Source organism: Mixophyes fleayi, chromosome 4 (assembly GCF_038048845.1).
Source record: "Mixophyes fleayi isolate aMixFle1 chromosome 4, aMixFle1.hap1, whole genome shotgun sequence".
Lineage (NCBI taxonomy): Eukaryota > Metazoa > Chordata > Amphibia > Anura > Limnodynastidae > Mixophyes > Mixophyes fleayi.
In genome coordinates this window covers 7074209-7090394 of record NC_134405.1, presented here as the reverse complement: position 1 = coordinate 7090394, position 16186 = coordinate 7074209, and the positions used below count along the sequence as shown (strand labels likewise).

General features: G+C 35.9%; 5 protein-coding genes across 6 annotated transcripts in view; 3 read left to right on the top strand and 2 right to left on the bottom strand.

Annotated features, from left to right (window-relative positions):
- LOC142150999 (uncharacterized) overlaps positions 1–16186 on the top strand; it is a 510250-nt gene that overhangs the window by 348047 nt on the left and 146017 nt on the right. The gene's annotated exons all lie outside the window — the stretch shown is intronic.
- Positions 1–16186, top strand: part of LOC142151006 (oocyte zinc finger protein XlCOF8.4-like) — a 393475-nt gene that overhangs the window by 276347 nt on the left and 100942 nt on the right. The window lies entirely within an intron of this gene.
- The window catches only part of LOC142150996 (uncharacterized), a 160247-nt gene that overhangs the window by 61477 nt on the left and 82584 nt on the right, over positions 1–16186 (bottom strand). The gene's annotated exons all lie outside the window — the stretch shown is intronic.
- The window catches only part of LOC142150984 (uncharacterized), a 343002-nt gene that overhangs the window by 293392 nt on the left and 33424 nt on the right, over positions 1–16186 (bottom strand). The gene's annotated exons all lie outside the window — the stretch shown is intronic.
- LOC142151007 (uncharacterized) overlaps positions 1–16186 on the top strand; it is a 60093-nt gene that overhangs the window by 41072 nt on the left and 2835 nt on the right. The window contains exon 3 of the mRNA XM_075206266.1: positions 4352–4550. The gene's annotated coding sequence lies outside the window, so the exon portion shown is untranslated. The remainder of the gene's footprint in view (positions 1–4351; positions 4551–16186) is intronic.

Here is a 16186-nt window from a genome sequence, read left to right as displayed (position 1 = left end):
AATATAATACTGATATGCTGATCTATACATTTATATCTGACTATAATACTGCTATACTGATCTTTACATTTATATCTGTAATATAATACTGCTATACTGATCTATACATTTATATCTAATATAATACTGCTATACTGATCTATACATTTATATCTGTAATATAATACTGCTGTACTGATCTATACATTTATATCTGTAATATAATACTGTTATACTAATCTATACATTTATATCTGACTATAATACTGCTATACTGATCTATACATTTATATCTGTAATATAATACTGCTGTACTGATCTATACATTTATATCTGTAATATAATACTGCTGTACTGATCTATACATTTATATATGTAATATAATACTGCTATACTGATCTATACATTTATATCTGTAATATAATACTGCTATACTGATCTGTACATTTATATCTGTAATATAATACTGCTGTACTGATCTATACATTTATATCTGTAATATAATACTGCTGTACTGATCTATACATTTATATCTGTAGTATAATACTGCTATACTGATCTATACATTTATATCTGTAATATAATACTGCTATACTGTTCTATACATTTATATCTGTAATATGATACTGTTATACTGATCTATACATTTATATCTGTAATATAATACTGTTATACTAATCTATACATTTATATCTGACTATAATACTGCTATACTGATCTATACATTTATATCTGACTATAATACTGCTATACTGATCTATACATTTATATCTGACTATAATACTGCTATACTGATCTATACATTTATATCTGACTATAATACTGCTATACTGATCTATACATTTATATCTGTAATATAATACTGCTATACTGATCTATACATTTATATCTGTAATATAATACTGCTATACTGATCTATACATTTATATCTGTAATATAATACTGCTATACTGATCTATACATTTATATCTGTAATATAATACTGCTATACTGATCTATACATTTATATCTGTAATATAATACTGCTATACTGATCTATATATTACTAACTACTGCTATATTGATCTATACATTTAAATCTGACTATAATACTACTATACTGATCTATACATTTATATCTGACTATAATACTACTATACTGTAATATAATACTACTATACTGATCTCTATATTACTAACTACTGCTATACTGATCTATACATTTATATCTGATCTATAATACTGCTATACAGATCTATACATTTAAATCTGACTATAATACTGCTATACTGATCTATACATTTATATCTGTAATATAATACTGCTATACTGATCTATACATTTATATCTGATCTATAATACTGCTATACTGATCTATACATTTATATCTGTAATATAATACTGCTATACTGATCTATACATTTAAATCTGGCTATAATACTGCTATACTGATCTATACATTTATATCTGTAATATAATACTGCTTTACTGATCTATACATTTAAATCTGACTATAATACTGCTATACTGATCTATACATTTATATCTGACTGTAATACTACTATACTGATCTCTACATTTATATCTGACTATAATACAGCTATACTGATCTATATATTACTAACTACTGTTATACTGATCTATACATTTATATCTGACTATAATACAGCTATACTGATCTATACATTTATATCTGACTGTAATACTACTATACTGATCTCTACAATTATATCTGACTATAATACTGCTATACTGAACTATATATTACTAACTACTGTTATACTGATCTATACATTTATATCTGACTATAATACTGCTGTTCTTATCTATACATTTATATCTGACTATAATACTACTATACTGATCTATACATTACTAACTACTGCAATACTGATCTATACATTTATATCTGACTATAATACTGCTATACTGATCTATACATTTATATCTGATCTATAATACTGCTATACTGATCTATACATTTATATCTGACTATAATACTGCTATACTGATCTATACATTTATATCTGACTATAATACTGCTATACTAATCTATACATTTATATCTGACTATAATACTGCTATACTGACCTATATATTACTAACTACTGCTATACTGATCTATACATTTATATCTGATCTGTAATACTGCTATATTGATCTATACATTTATACCTGACTATTATACTGCTATATTGATCTATACATTTATATCTGACTATAATACTGCTATACTGAACTATATATTACTAACTACTGCTATACTGATCTATACATTTATATCTGACTATAATACTGCTATACTGACCTATATATTACTAACTACTGTTATATTGATCTATACATTTATATCTGATCTATAATACTGCTATACTGACCTGTTGTGACTGGATCACATATAAATAACTTTTGGTATAAATTTATTTAAAGGAAATAGCACAGGGCGCTTATTTATGTAAATTGCCAAAGCACTTATTTTAATATTGTGTATAGTTTGAGAGAGGAAATCGTTATTTCTGAGACCAGGGGGCAAATGTCTCAGCTATAAGTTTTCCGGCGTGTTTGAAAAACTAATCCGATTCTAGCTATCATTTATTTAGTACATTCTAAAAAATGACAGCTAGAATCTGATTGGTTGCTATAGGCAACATCTCCACTTTTCAAACCCGCCGGAAAACTCTCAGCTTGATACATTTACCCCCAGGGTAGGAAATGTGTTTTTTCTGTTTAGCCTTCCTAGAGGAAATTAACCTTTGTTTACAAAGTCTTTGGTGTATTGTGATGTGGGAAGCTGGCTTGTTTTGGTTTTGTTGTTCTGTGTGAATATGTATTCCGAACGGTCTGAAGAAAGGCCCATCTGTAAATTCGATCTTTTGATGTGTGAAGGTCCAACATTTAAGGCAGGAACTTTTAATTAAGACTGGCTCCTGGATTCTCTGCATCTGAAAACCAGATGCAGGACATAACAGCGTTTCTAGAATTTCACATATAAGTGTAAATTTTGTTAGCTTTCCAATGCAAGTAAATCCATGTTTGTGTAAATAGAGTACATCTCGATGCTAAAAATAGCCTATGTCTGAATGATATAAAAGGCATTAGCTTGTATTGCGTTCTACTGGCTGCAGTTATTCCTCTCCTGAATATCTTGGCTCTCCTTACTGCTGCACAAAAAGCCGCCCGGGGTTATCCCGCCGCTAGTCACCAGAAATCTGTGACAGGATGGACCTCCTATGCCATCCTGTCTGTTGTTGCTGGGAACCGGCTGGGCTTACTTTGCCACCGTTTCCTTTTGTTATCCCAAATGCCCCCTCTTGCCGCAGTAGGAAGGGCTTACAAGAGCTGCCACCACTGGACTCCTATACCGGCATCCAGAACCGGGTTTCTTCTGGGTACTGACGCTGCTATCGTATCTCGCTGCTGGTGTACCTGGGCTGGTACTCCCGACCTCTTACTATAGATCAGGGTTGCTGTGGATGGATCTCCTCCTGGCCTATCACACTGACCAGGGCTGCATATGTAACATGCAGAGCGGTGGTACTGGAAAAGCTTGGGTCCAAAACCTCAGAGACAGCCGGAGAACGGATTAGAGTTAGGGTCTAATCTGCAGGTCACAGAAATACAGCAATATTGAAGATGTTTTCAAGTAGGTCTTTGAAGCAAGATGTTTATTTTCTCTTCACTGGTTAGAGGTCCCAGTGATCAGGTCAGATGTTCAATTCAGAAGAACAAGTTTGAAATACAAGCTAATACCTTTTATACCGTTCAGACACAGGCTATTTTTAGCATCAGGGTACTCCATTTACACAAACATGGATTTACATGTATTGGAAACCTAACAATATTTACACTTATATGTGAAATTCTAGAAACGCTGTTATGTTCTACATCTGGTTTTCAGATGCAGAGAATCCAAGAGCCAGTCTTGATTAAAAGTTCCTACCTTCCATGTGGGACCTTCACACATCAAAAGATCGAATTAACAGATGGGCCTTTCTTCAAACCGTTCGGAATACATATTCACACAGAACAACAAAACTAAAACAAGCCAGCTTCCCACATCACAATACACCAAAGACTTTGTAAACAAAGGCTCACTTTATCAGATATATACATCAGACATAATGCATTTCCTCTAGGAAGGCTAAACAGAAAAAACACATTTCCTTACCTGGTCTCAGAAATAACAATTTCCTCTCTCAAACTATATACAATATTAAAATAAGTGCATTGGCAATTTACATAAATAAGCGCCCTGCGCTAGTCCCCTTAAATAAATTGATACCATAAGTTATTTATATGTGATCCAGTCAGAATCACCACTTCTAACTTTTTTTGGGGGATCCATAATACGACCCACATTTTGTGACTAATCTCCTATCTGCTTCTTCAACAGGATAAACTACTTCTGGACTTATAAACTGAACAAGTGCACCAATACCCAACAGAGTAATATCACCAAGTATTCACTTCAATCTGAAGGAACACCAAATTTAGGCACACTGGAACCAGTCTACCGTAATAAGAACTGGAAGACAAAGAACCAAATGAGAGGAACATTTTCGCACAACTTTGTTACTCTAATGAATTAAGAAGTAAGTGACAAACACCTACAACACCATACCACCTATAGATCCCAGCAGGTTACACCACACCACCTATAGATGCCACAGGTTACACCACACCACCTATAGATCCCACCAGGTTACACCACACCACCTATAGATCCCACCAAGTCACAGCACACCACCTATAGATCCCACCAGGTTACACCACACCACCTATATGTCCCACCAGGTTACACCACACCACCTATAGATCCCACCAGATTACACTACACCAACTATAGATCCCACCGGGTTACACCACACCACCTATATATCCCACCAGGTTACACCACACCACCCATAGATCCCACCAAGTTACACCACAACACCTATAGATCCTACCAGGTTACACCACATCACCTATAGATCCCCCAGGTTAAACCACACCACCTATAGATCCCACCAGGTTACGCCACACCACCTATAGATCCCACCAGGTTACACCACACCACCTATAGATCCCACCAGGTTAGACCGCACCACCTATAGATCCCACCAGATTATACCACACCACCTATAGTTCCCATCAGATTACACCACACCACCTATAGATCCCACCAGGTTACACCACATCACCTATAGATCCCACCAGTTTGCACTCTATGTTCTTTTCACATAGGGCCGGTACCACTATCTTCTCCGCAGGGCAGCAACCAATCACAGCTCCACTGATACATCCTCACAGAGCAGACAGTCCCTATCCTACATCTCCACGTATGGATATGAAGGATTTATTATAGAGGGTGTTACATGAAGGACAAATTGCAGTGAAATCTGCACCCAGGACAAGTTGGCTCTTGATCCCTGCTGTAGGGTCTTCTATTGGTGGCATTTTTAAAGTAAATATCCTTTTATTTTTATTTAGTTAGTTTAGGAAAACAGTTAAAAGAAAAATGTCCTGGAATTTTCTGCGTATCTTGTCTACTGCTGGTACTTCCAATGTCATAATGACCGGAGGTTCAGAAGTCGGGGGTGGTACCTATGTAGTGCAGAGAATGGTGCGGAGCCTGTACTCGAGTCATAGTGCAGGTTGTCGACAACTTCTGCCCATGGGACGAAGTCCACCCAGTGCTCCTGGTAGCCTGAGATTTACATGTGCAGGAAGGTTTGGAGGTTCTGTTTCACCCTGTCTGTCTGACCATTAGACTGAGGGTGGTAGGCAGAGGAAAAGTTCAGTTCTATGCCCGTCTGTCTGCATAAGGTCCAATAGAACCAGGATGTGAGCTGGGTGCCCCTATCTAATGCGGTGGTAGTCATATTTCCAATGCAAGAAATACCAACACTTAACCTGCCGACATGAAAATGCTGACAGGCTAAATGCCAGTATTTCACTTTCAACTACACTGATAAAATACTGACATTGTGATTGTCGACAGTTAAAATGCTGACAGTCACAATGCCGACATTATTCGGCAGTGACAGCGTGTAGTAAACAGTGTTAAAAATAAATACATAAATGTAAAAGAAAAAGTGTGCCCCCTCCCCAGTCATATTAAACATAGTGCAGCCAACCTAGTGTTGGTTGGAGGATAATTGGGGGGACAAACAGGGTGGGGTCCCCCCAATTCTCCTTCAACCAACCCTAGGTTTAAAGAAGAAGCATTTGCGAAGTGTACGTTAGAGTCCGATAGTTTAGTCTACAAATATGTGTTTATAGAAATAGGGACACACACAGTAGGGCTTTCCTCTGACATTTATTAAGACCATATGAAAGATATATTAATCTCAGGTCATCATTAAGAAAGCTATTCTGAGCTTATATGGATTGAAGCACAAACTGGGATATACGGCTACATTTTCACAAATTAGACACACAGACTAATTGCTGTTTGATATATATGAATCTGAGCCATAATAAGAAAGATATAACAGTGATTATATTCTCTTTACCTATTATATGATACAAAGTAGCTCTGTCTCACTATTATACTAGAGACGCTGCAAGTTTGTGATGGAACGAGCGGCTGCAACGCATAGAGTCTGAGCTGTCGGATTTAGTGTAACAATGGAATGTGATAAGTTATTTAAATAGGTTAATGTGATCTGTAATAAATCTATAACAACTGGTATATATTTAGTACAGCAATTATAACCTAGCAATGATGCACTTTTATGTACAAGTTCATTCAGCTCAATCTTATTGCTGATTTAATAAACTGCTGAATCTCAGCAATGTTCGATATAAAGGGGACTTAGCTGCATTTATAAATGTGTTGAGACTTTGTAGGATATCAGGAACATCACTTAAATTAAAGCAGATGATCTTTTCACTAGTTTTGAGACACTACACACTGTCCCCCTCCGTTGCTTGATAATAAGATACACAAAATAATCGCTGTTTAATAGACGTACAACTGAATTATATTAGGAGAGAACAGTAGTTATACTGTCTACTTCATAATAACAAATGTAAATTCATGTTTTCCTATTAACCGAAATAATGCAGCTATGTTATGTAATCTGACAGATGTGGGACACACGCTCAGAGCTGTCAGACTCTGTGTTGTAATAGTGTCTAATGTAACATGGGGTTACACATCTACACTATGCGTTTCAAATAATATATATATATATCACAGCAGTTGGAACAGCAGTACATATCATTTTTACTAACCTAGCAATTATGGAAAAGTTACGCCATTGGGCCGAGTTACATAGTGGTTTTGGTGCACTGCTAAGTATTACCAGCGCTTAACAATCTAATTAATAACAGGATCTACCGACATTTACAACTGACCCTATAAGCTGCATTTGAAAGTAGGATTTAATGTACTACAGTAGACATAGTATATCTGCTACTTACTATTAGATCATAGATGTATCCGACTTGAGAACATGACGGAGTATATACATTTTAACCCTACATGTTGATAACAGAGTATGGCACGGGTGAGATGCATACTAATAGACATGAATAACATTAATAAATCAGACTACATACATTGTATAGTCCCCAATGGGAATAAGGATATAGGCAATTCATTGTATATTTTACAAGTTTATTCTGGTTATGTTATGATGTTATAACTGCTATATCATGTTACTGTTAATAAAGTAATGAAATAATTCCTTCAGCAAAAGAGACTTTCAAAATAAAATGATATCATTGTTTATTTACAAAAGAATATGCAAGCGCTCATTTTCAGAATTGAAAACTCTCTGATCTTCAACAGACCAGACAGTAGTTTTTGTTTTAACAAAAAGTAGGTTATACGTCAATTTACAAATATATTACAATTGACTAAGAAAGTATATAGGCATATCCTGATCCTCATGGCTCTCCAGACTGCAATGGAGAAATTGAAGAAGTCTTTGTTCAAAAATCTCTTGATTAGAAACATCTGTTTGGATGTTGAATTAACTCCTTCATTCCTGTTCACATTCCTCATCAGCTCACACGAAAGGATTAAATAATATAACATATGACATAATAAAACCACATCATATCTAAATGATATATACTAAAATAAGATAAAACAATGTAAATATTTTCATGCTAAAATAAATTGTCTTTATCCAAAAATATCTTTGACAGTTTCCTCAGTTTGATAGTTCTCCAAACTATCACACAATAACATGATTATGAGGTTTTATTTGTTCATACAGTTCTATAATTTCTTCCCCTGTATTATTCACTCTCTTAATTTCTCTACTCAATGTTTTCTTACAAAATTTCAACAGTACTGGTATACACTTTAATACAAAATAGATAACTAACAATATTCCTAATATAAAGAGAAGAAATCTTCCTAATGAATGCATTAATGATTGAAACCATGTACCAAAACCTGAAAACCAATTTTTTGGATCTAACCACGAAAACCATGTATCTACTGAAGATAATGTCATGTTAGGTAATTTTGCAAAATCCGTCTTTACTTTTATTACTTCATCCATATAATTATCAATTATTTCTTCTGGATTATCGGTTATTTGTCAGATAAGTACAGCACTGCGTACCATATTTCATTTGTAATGTTACACAATAACCTCCTGTTTGTGCAGTAAGATAATTTAAGACCAATCTATGTTGTATTAACTCCGTTTTGAAAACTTGAAGCTCTTTTGCAACATAACGGAAAGTTTCATCATACACGTTAGTTATTTTATCCATCAATGTTTCCAAACCTTGGATATAAAACCAATTCAGATTTCTTCGTGTAATACCTGAAAATTCTAATGCAGTCAATACTTGTACACCAGTTGATTCACTAATATGTTGCGATACTGGTTGTTTTTCTCTCTTTTCATCGTTTCTTTTCTTTCTTATTACTAAATTATCTTTTAAATATTTTTGTTGTACAATTTCCTTTAAAACATTATGCGTGAATACATTAACAGCTGAAATTACTTTACCCAAATAACATATTCCACCTGTATTCAGTGGTAACCACTTATATGCCTTACTTCCACATATGTAATATATATTATCTGGTAGAATATATGGTATTGCTACATGTAATATATCTGTGCAAAGAATGTCTATACATTTTCCATACTTATTATTTTCTAATTGCTCTTTACAATCACCATCTTGTAAAGTTATATTACAATATTTTGATGCTACTGTTCCCAAAGATCTCTTTGGCCCAACATATCTGAATTTTGGGTTTTGAAATGCAGGCCTTTTCCCAATTTTTCTTAAATATTCACTCGTCTTTTCTATAGGCCTATTAAAGCTGGTTACCACCCATCCAAACCACTCCAACTCCCAATTTTTAATTTCTTGTGTACTTGTAAAATGTATACATATAACACTTTCAGTCAATACATGTGGCAACAATTTTAAGTAAGGAGATTGAGTTTCATTATATGTCCCAGCTTCTGGTCTTCCTTCTGGCAAATTAAGCAATTCTTTAAAATTTAAAGGTATTGGCAATAATCCAACATTTTGGTGTCCATGTGGTGTATGTGTACATATCCAACAATTAGTTTGTTTAATTGCTCGTTTACCATACCATGATACAGGTCTATAGGATGTTGATTTAAAAAATGTTCTGGATCCGTCTGACACCATTTTGCACATCTTTCTTCAGGAGGATTATCACAATAACGACATATACACATTTCAGTTGGCAGTTTCTCACCACAATCTTCAGGTTCATCTCCAGCTATTTGTCTTTTAATTCTACCTTTATATGTGTCATTATTGTATGTGTTATTATTTGTGAGTAAAATGAATGATGAAGACAGTTCTGATTCTACATTTTTACGACTATATACCATCATTTCCTCAAAACCACTATCAAATTTTACTATCAAATCCTCATTAACGAAATGTCCATTAATAATATAAGGTATAAGAATCAGAAAACATCATGCCTATAGCGATGGCAATAGTAATAAGAATATTATCCTTTGGCTTCTTGGTCAGATTCTTCTTCCCGAACCACATCATTGTCAGAGTCCTGAAATAAATTTGTTATATCTGGTTCCAAAGCTTTATCAGTCTCTGCGTCTTTCCAGGTCACTGTCAGATCGACTACCTTCTTGCAGTGGGATGCGTGAATCCAAGTGTCTTTTTCTGCAACTTTCAACGCTGTTGTTGTGGTTAACAATACTTGATACGGTCCTTCCCAATGATCTGTCAAACAACCAGAGCGTAAAAAAAATTCTGACCATAACATATTCTCCTGGCTGTATATCATGACAGTTCTCAATAGGCATTTGCGGTACAATCAGTTTCAAAGTCTCTTGTTTTTGTAACTGCTTAATCATCTCAATCAAGTACTTAACAGTTACATCTTGAGTGCATTTTAAAGTTTCTTGTGGGCTGATGATAATATTGGGCTGTCTTCCGAACAAAATCTCATATGGTGAAAGATTAAATGGAAGTCTAGGAGTGGTTCTGATACTATGCAATACTAAGGGTAAAGCCTCTAACCACTCTCAATTATTTATGGTATACCATATCTACGCACAAATTCTTGTACCACATGCTTCTGCCAGCGCTGGTAGATAAGCTTTTGGGGCCACTGGTCTACCTTTACCATCTTTCCACAGACCATTAGTATCTTGTACACATCCCTTTAACTTCCGGAGGGCCAATTCCTGTGGATTACAAAACTTTTGCATTTTGATTACATTTTTGTCATCAATTAATGTAAACAACATTAAACTGGTAACCTGTGAAGAAATTTTTGTTAACACCGGTCTTTTCGCTGCATCTTTTGCGGCCTCATCTGCCCTTCTGTTTCCTAAAGCAACTGGATCTGAACTGCTTATGTGTGCCTGGCATTTAATAACTGCTACCTGTGATGGCAATTGAATAGCATCTAACAATTTCATTATGTGCTGTGAATGTGCTACCAGGGTACCTGCTGTAGTTAAAAAATCTCTAAGCCGCCATAATACACCAAAGTCATGAACAACGCCAAATGCGTACTGGCTGTCTGTGTAAATATTTACTCATTTATCTTGCGCCAACTCACATGCTCTTGTGAGTGCAACTAATTCGGCAATTTGAGCTGAGTGGGGGAACCTATTGCATTTGCTTCAGCAATATTCTCATCTGTTACCACTGTATATCCTGTGCATAACTCTCCAGTCTCATTTTGTCTATGACAGCTACCATCTATATAAAAGGTCAGATCTACATTTGGTAGTGGCGTGTCTTTTATATCAGGTCTTGCTGTAAAAGTCTGATCTAAGAATTTCAAACAGTCATGATTAGGCATTAAATCACCAGAAATCTCACTGTTACCTTCATCAACATCTTCCACCATCTGTGCATGTCCATGCACAATTGTTAGGAAAGTAGCTGGATTAAGAGTAGTACACCGTTGAATGGTGAGATGTGGAGGAGCTATTAATGCTAGCTCCCATCTCGTAAAGCGAGCTGTAGAGACATGTCGTGTCTGTGCGGATTGCATCAAAGCTGAAACAGCATGTGGAACATAGAGGGTTAAATCATGGCTTAGCACTAAATCCTCTGTTTTGTCTACCAATAGTGCTGCAGATGCTACTGCACGCAAACAGGGTGGTAATGATCATCCAACTGTGTCTAATTGGGAACTATAATAGCCCAGAGGCCTCTGATGGTCACCATGTAACTGTGTTAGGACTCCTGCTGCACAACTAGACAATTCAGTGCAATATAAAGAAAATGGCTTACAATAATCTGGGATACCTAATGCAGGGTCCTCCATTAAAGCATCCTTAAGTGAATAAAAAGCATTTTCTGTGTCCCCTGTATGATTTACCAAATCTGGAAGATTGGAACCAATTAAGTTTTGCAATGGCAATGCCAAAATGGCATAGCCAGGAATCCAGCATCGACAATAGCTACACATACCCAAGAATGCACGTACTTGTATTTGATTAATGGGCAAAGGCACATCCGAAATAATTTGCACTCTTTCCGGTGACAGATGTCTCAGTCCTTGGGTCAAACAATGGCCAAAATACTTAACCTGAGTCTGGCAAGGTTGCAACTTATCTTTGAATACCTTGTGTCCAGTGCGATACAGGAATGATAACAGCAAACTGGTATCTGCAAGGGGTGACTGAAATGAAGTAGAACATAACAATAAGTCATCAACATACTGAATCAGTACAGAAACGCATTTTGGCGTAAAAGCTTCAAGACAATCATGCAATGCCTGAGAGAAGAAACTTGGACTGTCAATGAATCCCTGTGCGAGTCTAGTCCATGTATATTGCACCCCTTTATATGTGAAAGCAAAAAAATACTGACAATCTGGATGCAATGGTATCGAAAAGAATGCTGAACACAAATCAATCACAGTGAAGTGTGTGGCAGCAGGTGGGATTTGCATGAGGATTGTTGCTGGATTGGATATAACAGGGTATTGTGACTCAACAACTTTATTTATAGTTCGTAGATCATGTACGAGCCTAAAACTCTGCCCACCGCGCTTCTTAATTGGGAAAATGGGTGAATTACAAATACTATTAATTCTTATCAAAATGTTCTGCTCCAACAGACGTTGAATCACTGGAAAAATTCCTAATTCTGCTTCAGGTTTCAGAGGGTATTGTGCAATCTTGGGTGGTTTTGCACCCGATTTAAGAGTCACTAAAACTGGAGCTACATTCACCATCAAACCTGTGTCTTGGCTATCTGTGGTCCATAACTGATTTGGAACTGTATCCAACATTTGCTGTATGGGCGAACTGAAAGTGGATATGAGTTCCAAGTTAAACAATCGTGCTGGCATGTGTAATAAATCTTAAGCATCAATAGAATACTTCTGAGGAATATCCAAAAACACACCATCTGGTGTACAATAAATAGTGCAGCCTAATTTACACATCAGATCTCTCCCTAAAAGATTTGCAGGGGCACTTGTTGCTAAAAGGAAGGAATGTTGTGTACTCAAAGGACCAACTGTTCCAGGCACTGTTTGAGTTAATGGTAGCTGCTGCACTATACCTGAAACTCCTACTGCAGATATTGAGTGATCAGATAATGGTATAATATCAGGAGTGCTCAACACTGATCTGGCCGCCCCCGTATCTACTAAAAACTGATGTTTCTGATCACCTATATGTAATGAAACTAATGGTTCAACATCTGCAGTATCAAAAGCATCTAAACTCAGTAAATTACGGGTATGGTCAGCACTTCATTGTGGAACAGGATACTGCAATTGTGTTTCTGAGGGCTGCATATGTGGGTTTCTAAAGCCCATGACCCCCCTCTGCTGGTTGTAATTTGAAGAGTCAGACTCAGAGATCCTTCCATTAGGAGTAAAATCAATGGGGGAGGAGCGTGGATAAAAAGATTGTGGCTTGCCACGTCCCCTAGTCTGCCAATGTGAATATGGGCGAGCAATCAACCCTCTCGTCATCATGACACCCCCTCTTCCCCTGTTTCTACCCCTCCCAAAAGAAGGGCAACAATAGGAATAATGACCTGCCTGTCCACATGTGAAACAACGACCAGCCATTTTTAGGTGTGGTTCACATCCAAACTGAGTATCATAAGTCCTTGGTAATGCCTGATTCTCTAAAGTTTTTAATTGCACAGTCAATAATCTATGCTTCAAATCTTCCTTTTTCTTACTGATATTAACATCATGATTAATAATCAATTCTTTTATTTCTATAAAAGTCGTACCCCTCCATTCCGGGGTTGAAATTGGAAGCCTGTTGCTCAATGTTTCTATTAATCCTTCTACCAACACAGCAACAGCCATTTGTCTATGTCCTTCTGCCTCTACAACATTTTCTATACCTGTATAATTTAACATTTCAATAGCTGCCCTCATACAATACTCTTCTCCAGACTCATTAGCTTTCTGTTTGATAGTAAAAAGTTTCTGCCAATCTAGTCTAGGAGGAAAAGCTACTCATAACTGTCTAAGAATATTAGTTATATTCGTTTGATTAGCATCATCATTTACGCACGGCAAGTTATCATTAGCTAGTGCAGAATTATCACAAAATTCAACAATATCCAAACCCTTAGGTAATACTGCTCTAAGAAAAACACGCCAATCACGCCCCGCATTTCCAATACCTCTAATAAACTTCTGACAACCTATCAAATCCGTCTTTGGATTTGGGCAATCCTTAATCATGTTACGAAGTTCTGTACATGACCATGAAACATGCAGAGGTACCTCTAAAGGCAGTTGTGGAACAGAGGGATCACCTGCATCTGGTCTAGGGACTAACATTCTTCTTATAGGCAACAATGAAACAGAATCCTGTGTTTTAGCTGCTCTTCGCTGTTTGTTTTTAGTAGATGGTTGCAATACTCTACTGTATGTTTGCCCTGTTGCTGGATCATACAATTGAACTGGTTGTCTGTCCTCTCGCATTTTTACTGTATCAGATATAGTAGTGCCAACTTGTAAACCCCCCACAGCACCCTGCTCAACTGCAACCCCTGCACCATCTGGTGGCAGTGCTGGTACTGCAGCCACACCCTGATTAACAATCTGCATTTGCAAAATCCTCTGAATTGCTAATGCCATTTGATTTTCTGTAAGTAAATCCTCGGATTCACTTTCTGTGCTAGAATAATTTTCCAGTCTTTTCAAATCTGCTACAGGATACAGAGTTACAGGCTGAAGTGTTTGGTATGGGGGAGGAGATATTCCCATCTGTGTCTGTTAAGACATAGCAGTTTCAGAATCACCCAAGTCAGAATTAGGTGACTGTAAAACACTGCTTAAAGTTTCTAACGGCTTCCAATGATCCGCTTCCGCTTTCCACAAAGCCAAACAGTAAGTCATTAATAGTTTAGTTTTCTGATTTTTCAATTTTTCAATTTCTGTTTGCACATTATCCAAAATATTTTTATCAAAGGACCCTGTACTTATCACAATTGTTAGTCATTTTTATCCATTCTTGCACAAATCACACAGCCTCTTCCTTATATTTATTAAACATTACATAATTAGCAGTTCCTTCCAGGAACTGTTTGCTATCTGAACCTCTAGACAATCCACTCCCCATAATTCCCTGAGAATTTAACCCACGCAATATATTTTATATTATTTATTCTCAATTAAAATGCGTCCACGCAGTCCGCACTATGGTAATCCCGCAGTTTTACCAATATCCGCAAAGTCAATTTAGGCCCCACATCTGGGAAGATAGCCTCAATCTCTACACAGTTTAGTCACTTTTTATTATCTCTTAGCGTCCTTAACACTTATTATCACAACAGTTATACATACATACTCTTGATAAGCAGTTCACAAAGTAGCAGAACCCTTAAATCAGGCAATTACAAACAAAGTGCCCATACTCCAATAACAGAAATATATATGATATACTGTTTAGCAAAGTGGCAGACATAAAAAAAATAAAAATATAACACTTTAAACTCTAAGTTTTAAATTGTGAAACAATTACTATAAGCAACTTAAAAAAAAATAATATGAGTTCATATTCCTGCAACACAAATTTCAATGGAAAACTAAAAACAGCCACTGTCTGTCAACAACACAAGGTTCTGTACATTTCGCAAAAGAAGTTTTTTCTTACCTTCTTTTACAAAATAGGGACGTCCACTTTTGAAACCTGTACTTTAACAGACGAGCATGCCAGAAGTTTTCCAGGAAATATGTTTTGAGAAATCGCAGCGATGCCTCCAATTAATAAAGTAATAAAATAATTCCTTCAGCAAAAGAGACTTTCAAAATAAAATGATATCATTGTTTATTTACAAAAGAATATGCAAGCGCTCATTTTCAGAATTGAAAACTCTCTGATCTTCAACAGACCAGACTGTAGTTTTTGTTTTAACAAAAAGTAGGTTGTACTTCAATTTACAAATATCATATTACAATTGGCTGAGAAAATATATAGGCATATCCTGATCGTCATGGCTCTCCAGACTGCAATGGAGAAATTGAAGAAGTCTTTGTTCAAAAATCTCTTGATTAGAAACTTCTGTTTGGATGTTGAATCAACTCCTTCATTCCTCATCAGCTCACACGAAAGGATTTAATAATATTATATATTACATAATAAAACCACATCAAATATAAATGATATACTAAAATAAGATAAAACAATGTAAATATTTTCATGATAAAATAAATTGTCTTTATCCAAAAATATCTTTGACACTGTTCATACTATCCAGGTTAAAATAGAAGAATTTTAAATCTGAACGCTGCCTTGTAAAGTTTCCCTTTACAAGT